Source organism: Vipera berus (genome assembly GCF_964194415.1).
Source record: "Vipera berus genome assembly, chromosome: 4".
Taxonomy (NCBI): Eukaryota; Metazoa; Chordata; class Lepidosauria; order Squamata; family Viperidae; genus Vipera; species Vipera berus.
In genome coordinates, this window is record NC_138206.1 from 112,715,501 (window position 1) to 112,736,415 (window position 20,915).

The window sequence follows — 20,915 nt, forward strand, 5'->3', positions numbered from 1 at the left end:
ATGTTGCAAGAATGATCAGGTGACATCATGTTGTTAAAATTACACCCTCAATCTTGTGGAATGTTTCTCATGCAAATATTCTGAGCTACTTTGAAATCCAGTTATATATCTTGCTTTATTGTTCTGTCTAAATTAGTGAGTAATCCAATCAGTATATCTTACAAAAAATGTGGCAGTAAAGAGAAGGCTGGTGACTTCAGCTTCATTCTTCTGGGAGAAGTGTGTGATAGTGGCTGTTTTTTTTCCTTTTTTAAACTGCCAGAGGGGATGTGTTCTGTGGGTGGAGGCTTGGCTGTGTTCTGATGGGGTGGAGGTGTGCTCTGATTGGGTGAGGGCTTAGCTGTGTTCTGATTGGGTGGGAGTGTGTTTTGAATGGGGGCTGTGTTCTGATTGGGTGGGGATGTCTTTTGAGTGGATGGGCTGGTCTCAGCTGCCAGCCTTAGACCTGAACTGGTGAGTTGTGCTGCTTTTGTTAGGCTCCGTGTTTGTGGTGGTGCCATGTTTTTATAGTGGGTGTCAGTTTGCTTATTGTGTGGTTTGGAGGGGTTTAAAGTGGCTAATGTTGCAGCTGTAGTTAGGTTTCTGTTTTGTGGTTGTGGGCAGCTGAGACCAGCCCATCCACTCAAAACACATCCCCTGGGGAAAGACTGAAAGAAACCAAAATTGGTAGGCAGAGGTACCACCCGTGGTGGGATTCAGCCGGTTCGCACCACTACGGCAGAACTGGTAGCTATTTTTTTGTTGCCCAGGCCCAGAATGTACTTCCGGACGTGGCATCCACACAGAGAACCGGTTGTTCCCATATTTGAATCTACCACTGGGTCCATTGAAAGATGAGGCTGAGATCCTCCTTCTAAGATACCTTTGCTTGGATTCTAGGTCTGCCAATAAGGATAATGACTGGTTCACACATTGGGGTGCTAATGTGCTATTTTGAAAGAATTTTAAAATAGTTTTAAAACACATGGCCCAGATGGTAATCGTAAATTCAAAGACTATGTTCTGGAGAAGGTCCACCTGCATATTTGACCTTCAGAACAGCTTCAGGGACTGTTATGTCATTTGCATATCATAAGTGTAAAAGTTAAAAAAAAGTGATATTCTTATAGTGTATTTTTAACTTAGTTTCTTAGTGTCCAATTTCTTAGTGAATAGAAATGTATTATAGGTTAGGGAATATCTGTTGCTCCAGAATTACAATTCCCACCACACAATTTTATTATTATTATTATTATTATTATTATTATTATTGTTATTGTTATTGTTATTGTTATTGTTATTGTTATTGTTATTGTTATTGTTATTGTTATTGTTATTGTTGTTATTATTGTTATTATTGTTATTATTGTTATTATTATTGTTGTTATTATTATTATTATTATTATTATTATTATTATTATTATTATTATTATTATTATTATTATTATTATTATTATTATTGTTATTATTTAGGTCTTCTTAAGTAGAGCTTCTGGGCATTATAATTTTTTAGTATTTTGTGGACCACAGTTTCCCTTAATTTTTTTGAACTAAGTGAATGTAGTAGCTATTGTTTTGTTTAAGTGTCTGCATTGAGAGAATTTTGGGATATGCTTTCCCTGAGGTGCAGATATCCCTATTCATAAGGACTTCTTGGTGCTCTCTGAGCTTGGCTGTTTTTTTTGGTTTTTTTTGCAGAGGTTTCGTTACCCAAACTTGGTAACATCATCAGTGCTAGGACTGCCAGCACTGATGATGTTACCTAGTTTGGGTAATGAAATGTCTGCAAGAAAACAGCCAAGCTCAAGGAGCACCAAGCATCCGTCATTTCGACACCCAAGCTCAGGAAAGCATTAAGGACCCATCATTTCAAGCCCAAGCTACAAATATTCTCCTTTATTGGCCTCGATGATGCTGACATTTTATAAACAAACCAAGACAATTCTACCCCAGCTTGAATTTAATTCTGACATTAGGAGGAGCCTGTACAGTGCAAACACATTGCTACCAGTAATACATGGGACTGTATAGACCAGGGCTTTTCAACCGGTGGTGCATGTACCACTAGTGGTACATTAACATGTGGCAGGTGGCACACAGCCCTGCCTAGCCAAGTGTAGTGGGGGAGGGAAAGAGCCAGTGCAGGCAAGGACTTACTGTGAGAGAGTCCTCCAGAGCTGCAGAGTGGCTGGGGCAAGGCAAAGGCCCCAGGCTCACTTCTGGCTTACCGTCCCCCATGAGAAAGGAGGAGGAGGGGGGCGGAGACAGGAGAGGCTATAAAAGGAGGCACTTTGGGCGGGAGAGGGAGAGAGAGAAAAAAGAAGCCATCTTGGGAGGAGGTGGAGTCAGCTCTAGCTTCACCGAAGGGAAAGAAGAAGTAGTGGGGTGGGGGAGAGGAGAGGAGATCAAGCAGGCCAAGCAGGCTGGCCATGAGCCGATCTGCAACATCTGTGATAGCCACCTGTGCTGGCAGCAAAAAAACAGGCAAGAAATGCAGTGGGGGGAGGGGTTGCCCTCCACGAGGAATAAAGAAAGGTAGCAATGAAGAAAGGCAGCATCAGCTTGAGGTGAGACATGGAGGGAGGGAGGGAGGGAGGGAGGGAGGGAGGGAGGGAGGGAGGGAGGAAGATGGAAAGTGGAAGGATTCTTATGTGATTTGTGACTTTGAAGTTCTGGGATTTGTGCAATGTGGGCTTTGCATTCTTAAGGAGTGTTTGGCAATTTCTATTTGGCTGATGGCTGATGTCTCGTGTTAGCTTCTATTGCTCTGCTATTGTTAGCTGTAAGTTTTGCTGTAAGGGATTTTGAAGTATTTTTCTCCTGAATGGATTTTGCCTGTAGCATTCCTTTACTTATGAATGGAACCATTTGTGGAGGCTGCCTTAGCAGGCAGCTGGTACCTACTACATTTTTTTTTCTTACTTAAGTGCTGGCTGCTGGCTCCTTAACTTTCCTTTCTAGCCAGTAGCTAATTCTTAAAGGGGAATACACCTTTTTAAGCTAGTTCCCTCAGCGGCTTGTCTTTTCTGTCTCTGTAGACTTTTCCTTGTTTGATGAATAAATGGAAGAGAGAAAATATGGGGGGTGGTCAAATTCTTCCTTCAGAAAGAGGTGGGCATGAGAAAGAGAGAGGGAGGGAAGTCCCGCCTTAGCACTTGACCACCAGCAGCCCTGCCATTGACTTTACTTATCTAAAGGTTGCAAAAGGAGATCACATGACCCTGGAACACTGTGACCATCATAAATATGAACCAGTTGCCAAGCATCCAAATATAAATCACATGACCCTGGGCATGCTGCAATGGTCATAAGTGTGAAAAATGATCATAACTCATTTCAGTGCAATTGCAACTTTGAACAGGTTTTTTTTTCTTTTTTGGGGGGCGATCATTAAGATTTTGACACCTTGCCTGGTGGTACTCGAATATTGCCATATCCTAAAAGTGGTACAATCCGTGAAAAGGTTGAAACGCCCTGGTATAGGCTGCTCTGGATCATTGGAAAAATTGTATATAATAATAGTAGCCCACAACATGTAAATAAAGAAACAATCACTTGTGTAATAGCTATTCTCCTTTTAAATGAACTATTCCATTATTTTCAACTAGGATTGCATTGTTATGATTTGATTTGGCATGGTTACTGAATGAAAAGTTTCATGCTTAGCAAAGATCAAACTTTAATTGATAATTTGCTTCCTCATTGATTGTAGAATGTTATCCTTAGCATGAGTGAACAACCCTACTGTCAGGACCCACCCCAATCCACATCTTAGGAAAGAAGAACTCTTGGAGACAGGATTGTCCAAGCAGGAACTTTTACTAAAACATGATTGTCAGTGGATAATCTAGACAGGATCTGGAAATGATGTCTCACATTGATACTTTTAAAGTGTCCCTGAGTGAAAGACCCTCCCCTCAGTCCATTTGGTCAGTCCCGGATCAATTAAGTTTCAGGTGTCAAAACCTTCCATGGGAAAAGGGATCTTCCATGCCTTTATGACATTTACTTCCTCCCCTTCAAATTCCAATTGGAGATACAAACCAGAATCTTCCCCCCCCCTTTCTTTGTTCTTCTCAGTTCAAAGGTTCTTTCCCTGGTCTTTGATGATGGCCTCCAGGCAGGCTGAATAAGCAACCTTGCATCTAATGGATAGAGATGGCCAATTAACATCTTCTCTTCTCCTCCTTGGGAATGGCAGAATCCAGTAAGGGGGTGAGATTTAGGGTTGCACAGTTAGGGGTTTAGGAATGGAATATAAATGGATTCTGACACCTACAAATGGACACTGGCGCATCCAAAAATCAGAGCTGTAGCATTATTAACAGTTCCTGCCGTTTCTGGAAGATTATGTTCAGAAAATTGCTGTGATGAATGCAATATAATATAAAGGTTTGGAGAAATTTTACAAAAGTTTGCATTCAAATGTCACTAATACGCCATCTACCAGACATTCTCACTCACTTTTTCTGTGTACTAATCCTGGTGTTAAGCTCTTAGCTGCTCAGTTTCCATAGCAAGTTAGAAACATCCAGTGTTTCTTTAGCAAGATTTATGGAACTAACTCTTGACTTAGTTTTCTTATCTGGACGGTGGTTAGATGATCTTGGTGGGGGCTCCCCAATTGTTATGCCCCTGTCATGGACCGATCATCATCTCCTGCGGCTGGTCTTCCATTTTGCCACCCCCCGCCGTGGGAGTGTGGAACCAATTAAATGGTACCGCCCCAGACGCTTAATGGATCCCCAGAGGTTCCAGGCGGCGCTGGGGTCCCCACCTGCCTCCCTTGCTCACAGCTCGGCAGATGCCTTAGTGGAAGCCTAGGAAAGGGCAGCCACTGAGGCCCTTGACCGAGTTGTACCCCTGCGGCCCCTGACCCGGTGCAGATCCCGTCGAGCTCCATGGTTTTCCGCGGAGCTCCGGGAGATGAAGCGTCGGAGACGGGGCCTAGAGAGCGGTTGGAGATCCAGCCGATCCGAACCCGACCGATTGCGACTAAGAACCTACACTAGGTCTTATCTCGCTGCGATAAGGGAGGCGAGGTCTAACCACTTCGCCACCCTTATCGCGTCCGCAGATAATCGCCCGGCCGCCCTGTTTAGGGTGACTCGCTCCCTCCTGAATCAGGAGGTGAGGGAGGATCCCTTGCAGGGTCGTGCCGAGGAGTTTAACCAGCATCTGTCGGACAAAATCGCTCGGATTCGGACCGGTTTGGACTCTGACTGGGCAGAGTCTGTCGAGCAGGACGCGGGCGGTCTTGTCGATATCACCTGGGAGGAGTTTGATTCTGTGACTCCGGAGGAAGTGGACAGGATCATGGGGAGGCTGAGCACCACCACATGTTTATTGGACCCGTGCCCTTCCTGGCTGGTCTATGCAGCCCGGGAGAGGACACGCAGCTGGTTCCAGGCAGTTATATCGGCTTCTCTGAGTGAGGGTAGCTTCCCCGCCGTCTTGAAAGAGGCGGTGGTGAGGCCTCTCCTCAAGAAGCCTGTCTTGGACCCAGCTGTATTGAACAACTTTCGTCCTGTCTCCAACCTTCGCTTTCTTGCGAAGGTTGTTGAGAGTGTGGTGGCACATCAGCTCCCTCTGGTCCTGGATGAAGCGGATTATCTAGACCCGTACCAATCGGGTTTCAGGCCCGGGTACAGCACGGAGACGGCATTGGTCGCGCTGGTGAATGATCTCTGGAGGGCTCGGGACAGGGGGCATTCCTCTGTTCTGGTCCTGTTAGACCTCTCAGCGGCTTTCGATACCATCGACCATGGTATCTTGCTGCGGCGTCTCAGGGGATTGGGAGTGGGAGGCACGGTTTTACAGTGGTTCTCCTCCTATCTCCAGGGACGTTCGCAGTCGGTGTTGGCAGGAGGGCAGAGGTCGACCGCGAGGTCTCTCATTTGTGGAGTTCCTCAGGGGTCGGTCCTCTCGCCTCTCCTGTTCAACATCTATATGAAACCGCTGGGTGAGATCATTCGTGGTTTTGGAGTTGGGTATCATCAGTATGCTGATGATACCCAGCTTTTCCTTTCGACCCCAAACCACCCCAGTGATGCCCTCAACGTGATGTCCCGTTGCCTGGAGGCGGTTCGGGTCTGGATGGGGAGGAACAGACTTCAACTCAACCCCGACAAGACCGAGTGGCTTTGCATACCTTCATCCCGGGTTTATTCGGACATTCCACCTCTTACTATGGGGGGTGAATTATTACCCCCCGTAGATAGGGCTCGCAACTTGGGAGTCCTCCTAGATTCACGGCTCACCCTGGAAGACCATATAGGAGCTGTGACTAGGGGGGCTTTCGCCCAGGTTCGCCTGGTGCGCCAGTTGCGGCCCTATCTAAGCCGGGATGATTTATGCACGGTCACTCATGCGCTCGTGACCTCTCGACTTGACTACTGCAACGCTCTCTACATGGGGCTGCCCTTGAGGACCACCCGGAAGCTCCAACTGGTACAGAATGCAGCCGCGAGAGTTGTGTTGGGAGTCTCCCGATACTCCCACGTTACACCTCTGCTCCGTGAGCTGCATTGGTTACCGGTTGCCTTCCGGGTGAGATTCAAGGTATTAGTAATGGTATTCAAAGCCCTCCATGGCAGGGGGCCGGAGTACCTGAGGGAACACCTGCTGCCGGCATCGACTTCCCTCCGCCCTGTGCGTTCCCACAGAGAGGGCCTCCTCAGGGTGCCACCGGTCGGAGAATGTCGACTGGTGGCCCCCAGGGGGAGATCCTTCTCTGTGGGCGCCCCGGAGCTATGGAATCAGCTCCCGGTTGAGCTCCGGACGGCGCCCGACCTTCGCTCCTTTCGCCGCGAGCTAAAAACATACTTTTTTGAACAAGCTGGCCTGGCCTGATGGGGGGATCGGGGGCTATTTATTAGGTTTTAAATATCTATTTTAGTATGTGGGCATTTATTTAATTTAGTTTTAACTTTTGTAATTTGTATTTTTATTCTTGCCCTGTTCACCGCCCTGAGTCCTGCGGGAGAAGGGCGGTATAGAAATATTATTAAATAAATAAATAAATAATAAATAAAGTTACACAAATCTCAGTAAGTGGATTATTTTTCTCCTTTAGAATCCAATTCATCTCCCAGGTTCCCAAGGCAAAGACTTTCTCAGCTTGTTACTCGTGGTACAATTGTCATTTGGTGAGGGATTTTTTAACTGATAACAGAGGAATGTCCATAGTGATGAGAATGTAAATCTCTGCATGCCTCAGACCTTACCTTACAGCCAAAGAGACAATGGAATCTTTTAAAATGTATTGAAAGAAAAAGTGAAGTTTAACCCAGTTCAGGTGAAAGTGTTATTATTTGAGGAAAGTACTGGTCTGGTTATCATGGCTACCTATATCAGGCTGCTAATATCTATTTTGACTTTCTTTTTTTTAAAGTCATTTTTGCCTTAAACACATTATGTTCCAAGAAAAAAAAACCTAATTATTTCCCCTGAATAAAATGAATCCACAATTATGGATAGCGGTTGTTGAATCACATCATTATTAACCTGTCATTATTTTATTTTCCCATACATACAAATGCATGTTATTTCCACTGTTCGAAATGAATATAGCAGTATCAAGTAGTTGGAAATAAGCTGGTTTCCTGGTTATTCTTCACAACTGTCTTTTTTAAACAAGGATATGGACACACACACACACACACACACACACACACACACACACACAGAGAGAGAGAGAGAGAGAGAGAGAGAGAGAGAGAGAGAGAGAGAGAGAGAGAGAGAAATGCATGCTAAATGACAGCTTTGTATGGTGTGTTTTTTTAAAAAAATTGAAATATATTTCTTCATTTCCCTAATAAACCATCCAACTAAATAAATATGTGTGTTGCTACAATTATAAAAATAGAAATTAGATGTTATGGAACTGAGATGATCATTTTAGCATAATTAATAGAAAACATGTCTTTGTACAAACTTCAAAGTAATACAAGAAGACATTATTAGATTATCATGTGGTTGCAAAACTATGTGTTTTATGTTCAACAAAATGCAGTAAAACTCTATTCATTATCAGAATCAAGAAACAGAGAAGGATATGCTATGCTTACTTATTTTCTTTGATTTATCAGTTGTTGTTGTTGTTTTTTTGCCAAAACCAAATTACTATAGAAATAAATGAGTTGAGAGGTTGATATGATGTCATATATTCTGCTATTTCATTTGTGATTTCTTGTATTTGGTCAGTGACTAAAATGAAGAATGGAATGAAAAATTAACAAGAAAATGTATTACAGTACAGAAAGTATAAAAATGTGGACAGCCTACCAAAAATATCATTTGTATGTGAGATTATAGTCACAATCATGGCAGTGCCATTTTCAGGGAGTGAGATTTGGCCTACAGTGTTTTGTTCACAACCATACAATAACTATTGGACGTTGAACTGAATTATGATTTGAGCATTCTGACCTTAGCTATGCTTGGATCCAAGTCAATGGAGGCATACAGTTAATCTTTTTAATGGATAAGAAGTCAATTTCTTTGAAGACAGGTTCCTTTACTACCTGCAAAGCCAGATGGTTGTACCTCAGCCTTCAACAAGTCAAAGGAGGCACCGTGCAGTAGTAAATTGGCTGGTTGATCTTCAGGAAATCAAATAGAAAAGAAGATAACCTCAGTTACAGAATGTCAGTCCTTTGGTACCAAGTAGGTGCATCTTAGGGACACGGTGGCTCAGTGGGTTAGGACGCTGAGCTTGTCGATCAGATGGTTGGCAGTTCGGCGGGTCGAATCCCGAGTGCCGCGTAACAGTGAGTGCCTGTTACTTGTCCCAGCTTCTGCCAACCTAGCAGTTCAAAAGCACGTAAAAATACAAGTAGAAAAATAGGGACGACTCCAGTGGGAAGGTAACAGCGTTCTGTGCGCCTTTGGCGTCTAGTCATGCCAGACAGATGACCACGGAGACGTCCTCGGACAAGCGCTGGCTCTTCGGCTTTGAAACGGAGATGAGCACTGGCCCCTAGAGTCGGAAATGACTAGCACGCGTGTGCGGGGGAACCTTTACCCTTACCTTTAGGTGGATCTTAAGGGTCATAGATCAATCTGAAAGTCATTCAGTGAAAAGTCAGCTGAAGTTACAGCCTTCTGTTTCATGGGTGAAGTTTGCAAATTGCAGATATGGGATGCAGTTTTGGTCAGGAGTTGCCTTTAACAAAGGGAGGGAAGGAGGGGAAAGAAGGAAGAGAAGAGGAAGTGGAAGGGGAAGGGGAAAGGGGGAAGGAGGAAGGAAGGAAGGAAGGAAGGAAGGAAGGAAGGAAGGAAGGAAGGAAGGAAGGAAGGAAGGAAGGAAGGAAGGAAAACTTTTCCCCACTGATTCACAGCTCCATCTTTGGGAAGAATTTTTTTTTTAAATTTAATTTTAATTCCATTTATATCCCGCCCTTCTCCGAAGACTCAGGGCGGCTTACAAGCTTATATATGCAAAGAGATATGTATAAAACAAGGATCCAAATAAGTCTTGTGACACCTTTTAAAACTACAAATTTTCATTAAAAGACCTACATTTTTCCAAGCAACAGTGCACTTCATCAGAAGCAAGCTTTATGAATAATAGCTTACTTTGCTAAAGCTACTCCATGAAACTGATGCAGAAGCCATAGCATAAGAAAACACCTGCACTTATTACCATCTGTGGTGGACATGCTCTAAAGCTAAAAAGATTTTGGTTAAGAATACATACATGGTTAGAGAAAATGACAAAAAAACATATAGACTTTAAGCCAGAATTATTTTTGTAAGGCATAATTGTAGGTAATCATGAGAAAGAGTATATGTATATATTTAATTTTACATATGTTAACTGCAGCAAGAATTGTATTTGCTCAATATTGGAAAAAATGAAGATCTACCAGCAGAGGAAGTATTAATTAAAAAAAAATCTTAAGAGTCTGCAGATAGATTGGATAGATTGACATTTTGACATTGACATTAGTGCAGGTTCGAGTCCCACCAGGCTCAAGGTTGACTCAGCCTTCCATCCTTCCGAGGTAGGTAAAATGAGGACCCAGATTGTTGGGGGCAATTAAGCTGACTGTAATAATGCCGCTTGGGCCCCCCCCGAAAGCCCTAATAAGCAGGCATATACATAGAATGAAGGCTACTGCTAAGCTTGTAAGCCGCCCTGAGTCTTCGGAGAAGGGCGGGATATAAATGGAAATAAAATAAATAAAATAAATTGAAAATGAAAGAGAAAGAAGAACATGGGATACTTTTTATAATTGCCTTGAAAACCCAGGTAGAGAGAAAGGAACTTAATATGTATTAGTAAACTAGACAGGGTTTTTTTTTTCTCATAGAACACTCAGAATGGAGTTCCAGCACCTTTTTTGGATGGAACCTTGTAGGGTAGGCAAGGCGGGTTGTATGATATGTGTGAGTTCTGGCACCTTTTTCTTTTACAAAAAAGCACTGAAACTAGACATTAGTAAACCAGACAATATGTTACTGATAATATTATATATAAGAAAATACATGCCTTTTCATAAAATTTCTGAAAAGGTGCTTCTGATTTTTTGGCGACCATCTGTAACAATTTATTTTTTCTCCTACAATATCTTGTCAAATAAGGTGATTGGCAAGTCTAAATTGACTGATGAACATATGGTTAACATAGTAGGGGAACGAGGCAATGTGGTAGCCAACATTAATAATTACAGTCTGTCTACAAAAATAATAATAACCTTACTAACATATCATCCCACATACCAAAGTATGTTTCAAGTCTGATTCGGCACATCACATTTTCAAATCAATGTTGTTCTTTGACCTAAATGCTACATAATGCAGTCACAGTGCATATTTTCAGATTTCTCACTACTAGACGGAACAAATGCTAATCAGAGTAAATCAAGGAAGCAGACAAAAAAGGAGAGACAGTGTAAATAATTTTTCAGTCTACTTATACAGCCTATTAAACACTGTTTGGAGTATATTGAGAATTACTTCAGCATATCATATTTTAAACTTCAGATCCACTGCAGAAGGAAACAGTTTAAATTAATGATTCTGCTCTGTCTGTCAATCTATCTTCCTACCTACCTTTCATTTATCTATCATCTTTTTTTAATCATCTCTCTCTCACTCTTTCTGAAAGTAACACCGAAGCAGATTTTATTTATATTAATCAAAGGCACCTTTCAGTGAGCAATTTCAATATACAATATTAAATTTCTATTTCAAATTCAATTTAAACTTCTCTCCAACAAGAAAGAAAAAAAATGTCCACAATATAAATGCTGAATATAATTGGTGATATATTTTTTTCCTTGTTGGTAATCTCACATCTCCTGCTTTTAGAATAAACAATTTAATCCCCATGTGGAAAAAAAAATCTGTTAAAATGGTATTTGACATAGGCTGATTAGCTCTGATGCTTCCACCAAGCTTAACTTTCAACTTCTCTAACAAACTTTGGATTGGGGGAGCAAGTCATGTATTTCAGCCATACCACACTGATGCCACTCCGACATATTCTAATTCTCCAAAATACATTGGGATATTTGAGAATATTTTTTTTTAATTCATACCAAGATGAAACCGATTAAGCCTGCCTTAAATTTTAGGAGTTTGGGAAAGGAGGGGAGGAGCAGGAGGAGGAGGGGTAATCAACTTTTGCCAAAAAGAATAAGAAATTTTGCCCCTATGGAATTGATATCCCATATGGGATGTACCTACTGAATAAATAGAATCTACTCTTATCTGTAGGTCTCATCCCTTCGGATCCTTTTTATTATTTTTTTTTGCTTGTTTTCTAACATGTCAGACTTCTCCACCCTTCTTTATTAAGGAGCTCTCATTCTGTTTGTGACAATATGTCAGCATGGTTACAAGAGTGTCCTTTCTGCACTGTGCACTTTGTCTGTTAAAATGATGGACCCAGGAGATTAGTTTAGCTCTACCTCTCAGCTTTGCAGATTTCAGGCCAGAAAGAGAAATAATTGATTTTTTCTCACTTTCTCATTTTTTGACTAAGCCTTTTCTACTGCCTCAAATTGTACTTCTTACAGTTGGCAAAAAAAAACAACACAAACTGCTTCCTGTACATCTTTTTTCACACTGTCAAAATACCCAACAACAATATCTTTCCAAGTGTATGACTGTTCACCATCCTTGTCAAGTTCATCACTGCCACAAATTTGTCAGCCTACCTCTTCCTCCTCCTCCCCCTCCTCCCCCCCTCCTCCTCCTCTCTTTCATATTTAATCTTGGAATTACAAATATGACAAATTCAGAAAATGCATTGAGAATAAATCTATCTTCCACATTGCCTTTAATCGTAGTCACATGCTTATTGTTTGATTGGCTCCTAAATCTTTTAGAGGTTTACCAGTTGATATTGTCTCATTTTCCTTCTTCTTCACGCCCCCCCCAATATAACTCATTTTATGAAATTGTTGACTGTCTTCAACAGTTCATTGTGAGTCAGAAAGGAAAGAGGTGAAATGGTTTGAATAAATAAATCACAAAGCCTAGTTTATGTCAGTTTTTACCTTCTTTGCTTTTGGTCTAAAACCATCTGGGGACTGTGGGAAGGTGTCTCAGATTAAAGAAGATTCTTAGCATTTGTTAATATGTCATGTAAACTACATACAAAGAAGCTCACTTGGAAGAGTTGTTGTTTTTTCCACTATCTTAGCTGGAGTAGAATATATAGGCTGTCATCAATTACATGCCCAAGGCAGAAAACAATAAAGGATAACAGGAAAAGGTGTGTTCAAAACCCAGCATCAACACAGAAAGATAAATGCATCTTCATTTATGTGCATTTCAGATTGTTCATATTGTGCACCACAGATATACTAAGAATACCTGAAAAAAGATCTAGCACATTTCTTCTGCCATGTTGTAATAATAGTGCTGGAAGAGTGATTTCAGTTTCACTGATCCTTTAGAACTTCATGACCTGCTTGCTGACTGTAAGGAGGACAATGAGATGTAGATAGTTGAGTGTCCTTCTTCATCTTTTCCTCTGCCAGATGTTTTGCTCTGAGTCTGTTCATTTCCTGGTTTCATTTAGGTCTTTGTTTCTAGACAGTCAACTATTAAATCTCTTCTTCTTGGACTTTCTTCCTGAGTATCTTTCTTACAAAATTTACTGGGCTTCGCCTATCCTTTCTGTGAATTGATTTAATAAACATTTCTTTCATTAAAGTTATTACTTCACTAATCCTTGCTCTCAAAAAATTTCCTTTCTTTCTTTCTTTCTTTCTTTCTTTCTTTCTTTCTTTCTTTCTTTCTTTCTTTCTTTCTTTCTTTCCTTCCTTCCTTCCTTCCTTCCTTCCTTCCTTCCTTCCTTCCTTCCTTCCTTCCTTCCTTCTTTCTTTCTTTCCTTCCTTCCTTCCTTCCTTCCTTCTTTCTTTCTTTCTTTCTTTCTTTCTTTCTTTCTTTCTTTCTTCTTTCTTTCCTTCCTGCCATCCCTCCCTCCCTCCTTTCCTCCCTTCTTCCCTCCCTTCTTTTCCTCTCTCGCTCCCTCTCTCCCTTCTTCCTTCCTTTCCTTCCTCCCTCCCTCCCTTCCTTCTCTCCCTTCCTCCCTCCCTCCCTCCCTTCCTTCCTTCCTTCCTTCCTTCCTTCCTTCCTTCCTTCCTTCCTTCCTTCCTTCTTTCCTTCCTACCTTCCTTCCCTCCTTCACACACTTACACATATGCTGTAGGCGGCATTTCTCTACCTGTATAGGAGACAGCTGCATATACAGTTAATCTTTTTAATGGATAAGAAGTCAATTTCTTTGAAGACAGGTTCCTTTACTACATGCAAAGCCAGATGGTTGTACCTCAGCCTTCAACAATACACCTCAATTATCCTCTCTTATTAGACCATGTTGTGAAACTATCAGGAGGCTGCAGATACCTAAGTGGGCCATTGCTTTGAATTTTCAACATCTGGCCCCTTTATTCCCTATCTGAATAAATGTGTGTCCAGGAAGCATCTGTGGATTAAAATGTGAAATGGTTCAGCTCTCAAAGCATTTTTAGATACTCACCTTGCTTATAAGGAAAATAATAAAGGGAATTTCTGAAGCTCATTTCAAGTTGCTCAAAAGTTGGGTTATGTTATGGCAAAACACTATAAATATAAACTAGAAAGATGGTTTGAGTTTTGTTTTTATCTGCACTAATCTTCCCCCCTCTATCCGTTCTTCTATATGGCATCTTCAGGATGTCAACATTCAAATGTATTAATAAGTAGTGATTCAATTTTTATCTTGAAGGCCATTCATAGGTTTCCCCCCAATTCATCACAAGGGAACAAAATGTGATAATCTGCAAAGTAGGTACAAAAGAGATCTACTGATCTTGGTACAATAGTTTTTTTTAAAAAAAAAAAAACAAACAAAACCTTGAACCATTATTTTTAATCTGTGGCAGGCAGCTATCTTTTATATTGAAAGATATGTACTGAATATTGCCATTAACAGAATACCAGAGCTGGAAGACACTTTGGAGGTCATATAGTCCAACCCCCTGCTCAGGCAGGAAATACCATTTCAGACATGGTTGTCCAATCTCTTCTTAAAAACTTCCAGTGTTGGAGCATTCACTGCTTCTGGAGGCAGGTTGTTCCACTGGTTTAATTGTTCTAACAGTCAGGAAGTTTCTCCTTAGTTCCAGGTTGCTTCTCTCCTTGATTAGTTTCCATCCGTTGCTTCTTGTCCTGCTTTCAGGTGCTTTGGAGAATAGCTTGACTCCCTCTTCTTTGTGGCAGCCCCTGAGATATTGGAACACTGCTATCACGTCCCCCCCTCATCCTTCTCTTCATTAAACTACACATACCCAATTCCAGCAACCATTCTTTATATGTTTTAGCCTTGAGTCTAATCACCTAATCATCTTTGTTGCTCTTCTCTGCAGTCTGCATTCTTGCAGAAAGTCACTTTTTAAATAACTACAGTATTTTGCAAACTTCCCAGTTCTCATAAGCTGAAAAGAAGAAACCTACAATAAAACTGTAAGGCTTCAAAAGGTGGTATGCAAAACAGCTAGATTGGTAAATCCTTGCTTACGTACCCCAAATGATAATAACAATATTATTTATTATTGAACTTACCCCAAGGATGGAAAGAAGAAGTCAGGAGTTTTCATAATTAGCTTTTTGTTTTCTTCTGTAAAAGTGAAAAGAGATTGCTGATTTGGATGAATGACCCTTCTGTATGACTCTGCCTTCAAATTAAGTTGTTCTTGTTATTTTGGAATAATGAAGTTGGAACAACATAACAAAATCTGGGCTATTGTTCCCCTGCTAGAAAGAAGATCTGAAAAAATCTTCATCTCTCAAGTAATTACTTGACAGAAAAACATGAAGGAAAAAGAAGATGAAGTTGGTCATGTTGCATCTGACTTAATGGCTGTCTGGCTAATCAAACTAGGAGGCATGAATAATAATAATAATAATAATAATAATAATAATAATAATAATAATAATAATAATAATAATAATAATAATAATAATAATAATAATAATAATAATAATAATAATAATAATAATAAACCTGTAGGATAAAAATTATTCCCAGAAATCCACTGCTTTGGGTGAAGGCTTGAAAGGCATTAAAATAGCCTCCATATTTACTGAAGTTTTTATGGTATTTTGGAGGAGAGAAAGAAGATTATTGAGAAGGAAATATTTGTTATGTTCTTCGGCCCAGAAGAACTTTTTCAAAAGGCAAGTGGACTTTCTTTGTTTTGGCTTGAAGAGGTTTCACTTCTCATTCAAGAAGCTTCTTCAGTTCTGAAGGAATGGTGGAGAATGTAAGGATTTATATTCCTTGCAGACAGCTGGCTGTTACTACTCCTAGATACCACCTATCTCCGGTTGGCAACACAGTCCTTTTAGCAGTTCCAAGAAGGTTTCAAACCTATTTGCACAGTTCAGGTGACCCTGAGGGCATAGATAAACCTCCAAGTGGCCTCAACAACCCTCAGAGAGAGTGTTAATAACCAGATGACTGCAAGTAAATCCTTCCATTCTCTGCCATCCATTCAAAAATGAAGAAGCTTTTTGCTTCTTCAAAAAACAAAAAAACAAAAAACAAAGAAAGTCCATTTGCGTTTTGAAAAGATACCTTTGGGATAACCATGACTTGGATGACTGAGAATCTCCACAGACATTCAGTCTAGAATGTTACTCCATTGAGAGAAGCTATGTCTCTGAAGAGTTTAAAAAAACATTGTCTGGCAAACAAATATAATGCATTACTCTCCAGTCTGATTCCAGGTAGGAATAAAATCCAAAAGCTTGTTATTGGGACTTAAGTATGTTTTATATATTCTTCTAAGCAAACTCTGTCCCTCTGTCCAGGCAACACATGCACGTACACATAAGACATTTTTAGTTCATTTATTTTTTTTCCTCCACTGTTACTTGGCCATAATAAATAGCAGCATCCTAATGACCATGGCCCAGTCTGGCTACTGCACTGCAGAGTGCATTTGTTCTGTTGTAGAAAGAAGAGACTCATGTCAGCTCTTCAGGAGAGGAAAGGTTTAATGCGCAGGTTCAGAAGGCTTGAACAAAGCAAAAGGTCTGAACCCCGAAGGGCTCATAAACAGACATTTTTATACACCTCTAATTCCTAGTTATACATTGTTATACACTGTTCTACATTGTTACTTATGTGGTTAATATTCTACACATTCTTTATCCGAAGACAGTTCACAGAAGAAAATTACTTATAGTACGTGTAGACAGGATATAATTATCCCAATCATCATCTGCCTTAAGGACAAGATGATGTTTGCTTAAACAAGGACTTTAGTACATTCCTCTTTAAGACAGTCGCCGGGGAATACGTGCAGTTACGCTAACAGGATTATGGCTTCCTTGATCAGCATCTGTTCTAAGGGCAAGAATACTTTTGTTTCACTATTATTTTAGTACATTTCCTCTTTAGTTCCATAACAAATGTTGTATGATTATTATTTTTTTTTGGTAATGCAGTTTAACACAGCTTGAAAACTTCTTGAGCTTGGTGCCAAACCAATTTGATCAGTGCATCTCCCTAGAAACTTGACCTTGTAAAAGGAGGGGGGAAGAAACTTTATCTCAGTAAAAGAAATAACATGTCCTACGGCCGAAAGGTTTTTGAGCGTGGGCTAATGGCAGGAAGCTGAAATGAAGGATCAAGTAAACAACAAACCCTCCTGATTGGAAATTAATTAGTGCTCTTCACTGCCCATGTTTCAAACGCCAGCGGAGAGAGCCCTAAAAAGAAAAGAATAGAAAAAAAATGTCTTGCCTTGAGATCTCTTGAATTATGGGATGTTAAATAAAAGGTAAAGGTTCCCCCGCACATGCGTGCTAGTCGTTTCCGACTCTAGGGGCCGGCGCTCATCTCCGTTTCAAAGCCGAAGAGCCAGCGCTTGTCCGAGGACGTCTCCGTGGTCATGTGGCTGGCATGACTAGACGCCAAAGGCGCACGGAACGCTGTTACCTTCCCACCGTAAGAAAATTCTTTTCAGGGCATTGCTTAAAAACAAAGAAAGCTCCTTCCTACCTTTTCATTCAATATGAGTGAGTCAGCGTTGTAAATACTTTTTTCTTTCTTTTTTTTCTCCATGCCATCACTCTGCTCAACACCTAATTCCCACAGCACTGTTTTAGGCCTACAGGTATTTTATTTTATTTTTTTAATTTTATTTTAATTCCATTTATATCCCGCCCTTCTCCGAAGACTCAGGGCAGCTTACAAGCTTAGCAGTAGCCTTCATTCTATGTATATGCCTGCTTATTAGGGCTTTCATACAGCCCCCAAGCGGCATTATTACAAAGTCAGCTAAATTGCCCCCAACAATCTGGGTCCTCATTTTACCTACCTCGGAAGGATGGCATCTTCTCATCTTTCTTACTGTTTTTTTTTCTTGGTATCTTAGGATTTATGACTTGTTTTTATCTTATGATTAATGATTGTAACTATGAGGTAGTAGGATCTATGACCTATTGCTTTTGTTTGTTTGTTTGTATGTATGAACACTGAGAGCTTATGGACTGGAGACAAATTTCTGGTGAGTCCAATCACACTTGGCCAATAAAGAATTCTCAAATTCTCTCCCTCAGTTCTCAAGATATTGTACTCTTTAGTCATACCTGGACTGTATAAATGTATATTCCCTAGATAAGGGGTCCCCAAACCCTGGTCCATGGACTGGCAGCCAGATGCAATTAAACCAGTTGCAGGAGTGACTAAACTGTACAAAGATGCTATTCAAAACAGTTGTACATTTGACTTTTGTGGGATTGCTTTAGAGCAGGGGTCCCCAACCTCTGGTCTGTTGGCCGGCACCGGGCTGCAGCATACCAGCAACTGGGCCATGCAATCAAGTGAAGCCTCATCCATGGGATGCAGGCAGCACACAAAACCACACCCCCTCCAGTCCATGAATACCTCTCTCCATGGAACCAGTCCCTGGTGCCCAAACGATTGGGGACCAGTGCCCTACATGGCATCAAAGAGACACAAAAACTCTAACCCTTTGCTGTCACCTAATGGTCATCTGGATTGTTCAGCCAAGGTATGCTATAAATAAATAAATGAATCTAGGAATTAGGTTTGTGTGCCAAAGATAATGGAATGACTGAATTCTAGGTCATTATATTATTATTTATATTAAAAAGCATAACTATCACAATGCTCTTAACAAACCTCCTTGTCTTCATCTCCACATCCCCAGATCATTTCCAAATTTCATCCACGTTCTTGCCCAATTACTGGAACCAATTTGAGTATTAGAAGTTAACACCCCAGCTTCCAAACTTTGTGCAATCTACACATAGATGGGCACAACTAGGCATAAACCATCATACAGTTTAATTTGAAATATGTGGGAGTTTCTAGTGTTGTACCAAAATATCATCTCCAAAGTATTTTAGATTGATTATATTTATGAGATGCCTCATTGCTTATTTTCAAGTCAATGCACAAAATCCAATGCAACTCATGTTACTTTAAAACACTAGAAACCACCAAGAGCATATGGGGTAAAAATGATATACATTATTAGCACAAATATGCTAAAATAATGCAGATCTAGCATTAAGATGCACAACAATAAGGAAGTGAATTAAATCAGCTGCCAGATCAATGATAAGGCAACAAAACTGCCAGCAACAGAGCTGTGAAAATTGATTAAGGGCAACAAAAATAGTATCCCTTATCTAGAGAAATAATTCTTTGTGTAAATGTCTATGGAGATTCTCAGTCATCCAGGTCATGGTTGTCGCAAAGGTGCTTTTTCGAGAGGCAACTGGATTTTCTGATTTTTTCTTTCATTTATTTTTCATGTTTTGCTTCTCATTAAAGACCTGAATCTTGAATGAGAAGCAAAAGATCTTAAAGAAAAATGACAAAGTCCAGTGGCCTCTTGAAAAGGCACTTTTGGGACAATTCTACTGTATGTGAAGAAATTAAATTGGTTGTACACTTGTATGTAATGTTTCCATTCATTGCTGAAGTGAAAAACCAATTTGCATCTAGATTGCCCCGAGCTCTGTCATACCACAGTTGGATTTCCATGAGGATGCTAAGGGTAATGGTTCCAACTGGAGAGAACCCAGTTTGTTTATTGTTCTCAGCTGAAAAGTCAACCATTGACAAAAGGCCATGGAAATGCTTGATCCACAATCAAGACAGTAAGGAAGAAAGACAGGTAAATTTCCTTGGGTACAGGTCTTCACAAGGTTGAACTTAATGAAGAGTTTTACAAGAAGGCCTTTGTGGAGAGTTTCACAAGATTTCAGTTAGGAGTGAGTTCTACGTGGGTGCAGTGGCTCTTCCATATATCATCTAAGGAAGTGATGTCACTGCCAAAGAAAGCTAATGCAGTCCTAGGCTGCATCAACAGAGGCATAATATCAAGATCACATGAAATGCTAATATCACATTATACTGCTTTGGTAAGGCCACATTTGGAATGCTGTAACCAGATTTGGCCACCATGATACAAAAAGATATTGAGACTCTAGAAAGAGTGCAGAGTAGAGCACTCTTTAGGGGAGGCTAAAACATACAATGAATCACTGGGTATATCTAGTCTGATGGAGAGAAAGACTAAGGATAATATGATAGCAATCTTCCAATATTTGAGGTTGATCTATTCTCCATCTGAGGACAAGACAATAAGTAATGGATGATAGCTTATAAAAGAGAGAACCAATCTAGAATTGAGGATAAATTTCCTATTAGTGAGAATAATTGACCAGTGCTTGCCTCCAGAAATTGTGGGTGCTCCATCACTGGAGGTTTTCAAGAAAATGTGGGACAGCCATTTGTCTGGAATTAGTATAGGGTCTTCTGCTTGAGCAGCGGTTGGATTAGAAGATCTCCAAGGTCCCTCCTAACTCTGTTATTGTGTATTCTGCAAGTTGGAGAGTGATCTTTCATTATGAAGTTAAGTTACTACGCCACTGTGTAGTATGCACAAGGGAAAGAAAAAGTACTTCACTCAAACTCACCCTTTCTTCTTCTAAGCTGTAAAGGTAAAAGGTAAAGTTTCCCCCGCACATGCGTGCTAGTCGTTTCCAACTCTAGGAGCCGGTGCTCATCTCCGTTTCAAAGCCGAAGAGCCAGCGCTTGTCCAAGGACATCTCCGTGGTCATGTGGCCGGCATGACTAGATGCCAAAGGCGCATGGAACGCTGTTACCTTCCCACCGTAGTGGTCCCTATTTTTCTACTTGCATTTTTACGTGCTTTCAAACTGCTAGGTTGGCAGAAGCTGGGATGAGTAACAGGCACTCACTCTGTTACGCGGCACTCGGGATTCGACCCGCCAAACTGCAGACCATCTGATCAACAAGCTCAGCATCCTAACCCACTGAGCCACCACGTCCCTTGTCTCTAAACTGTAGGATTGTACTTTTTTAAAAAAATGTAGAAAAAGCAACACAATAAAACAAAAACAAAACAAAAACAAAACTGCAAATCAAG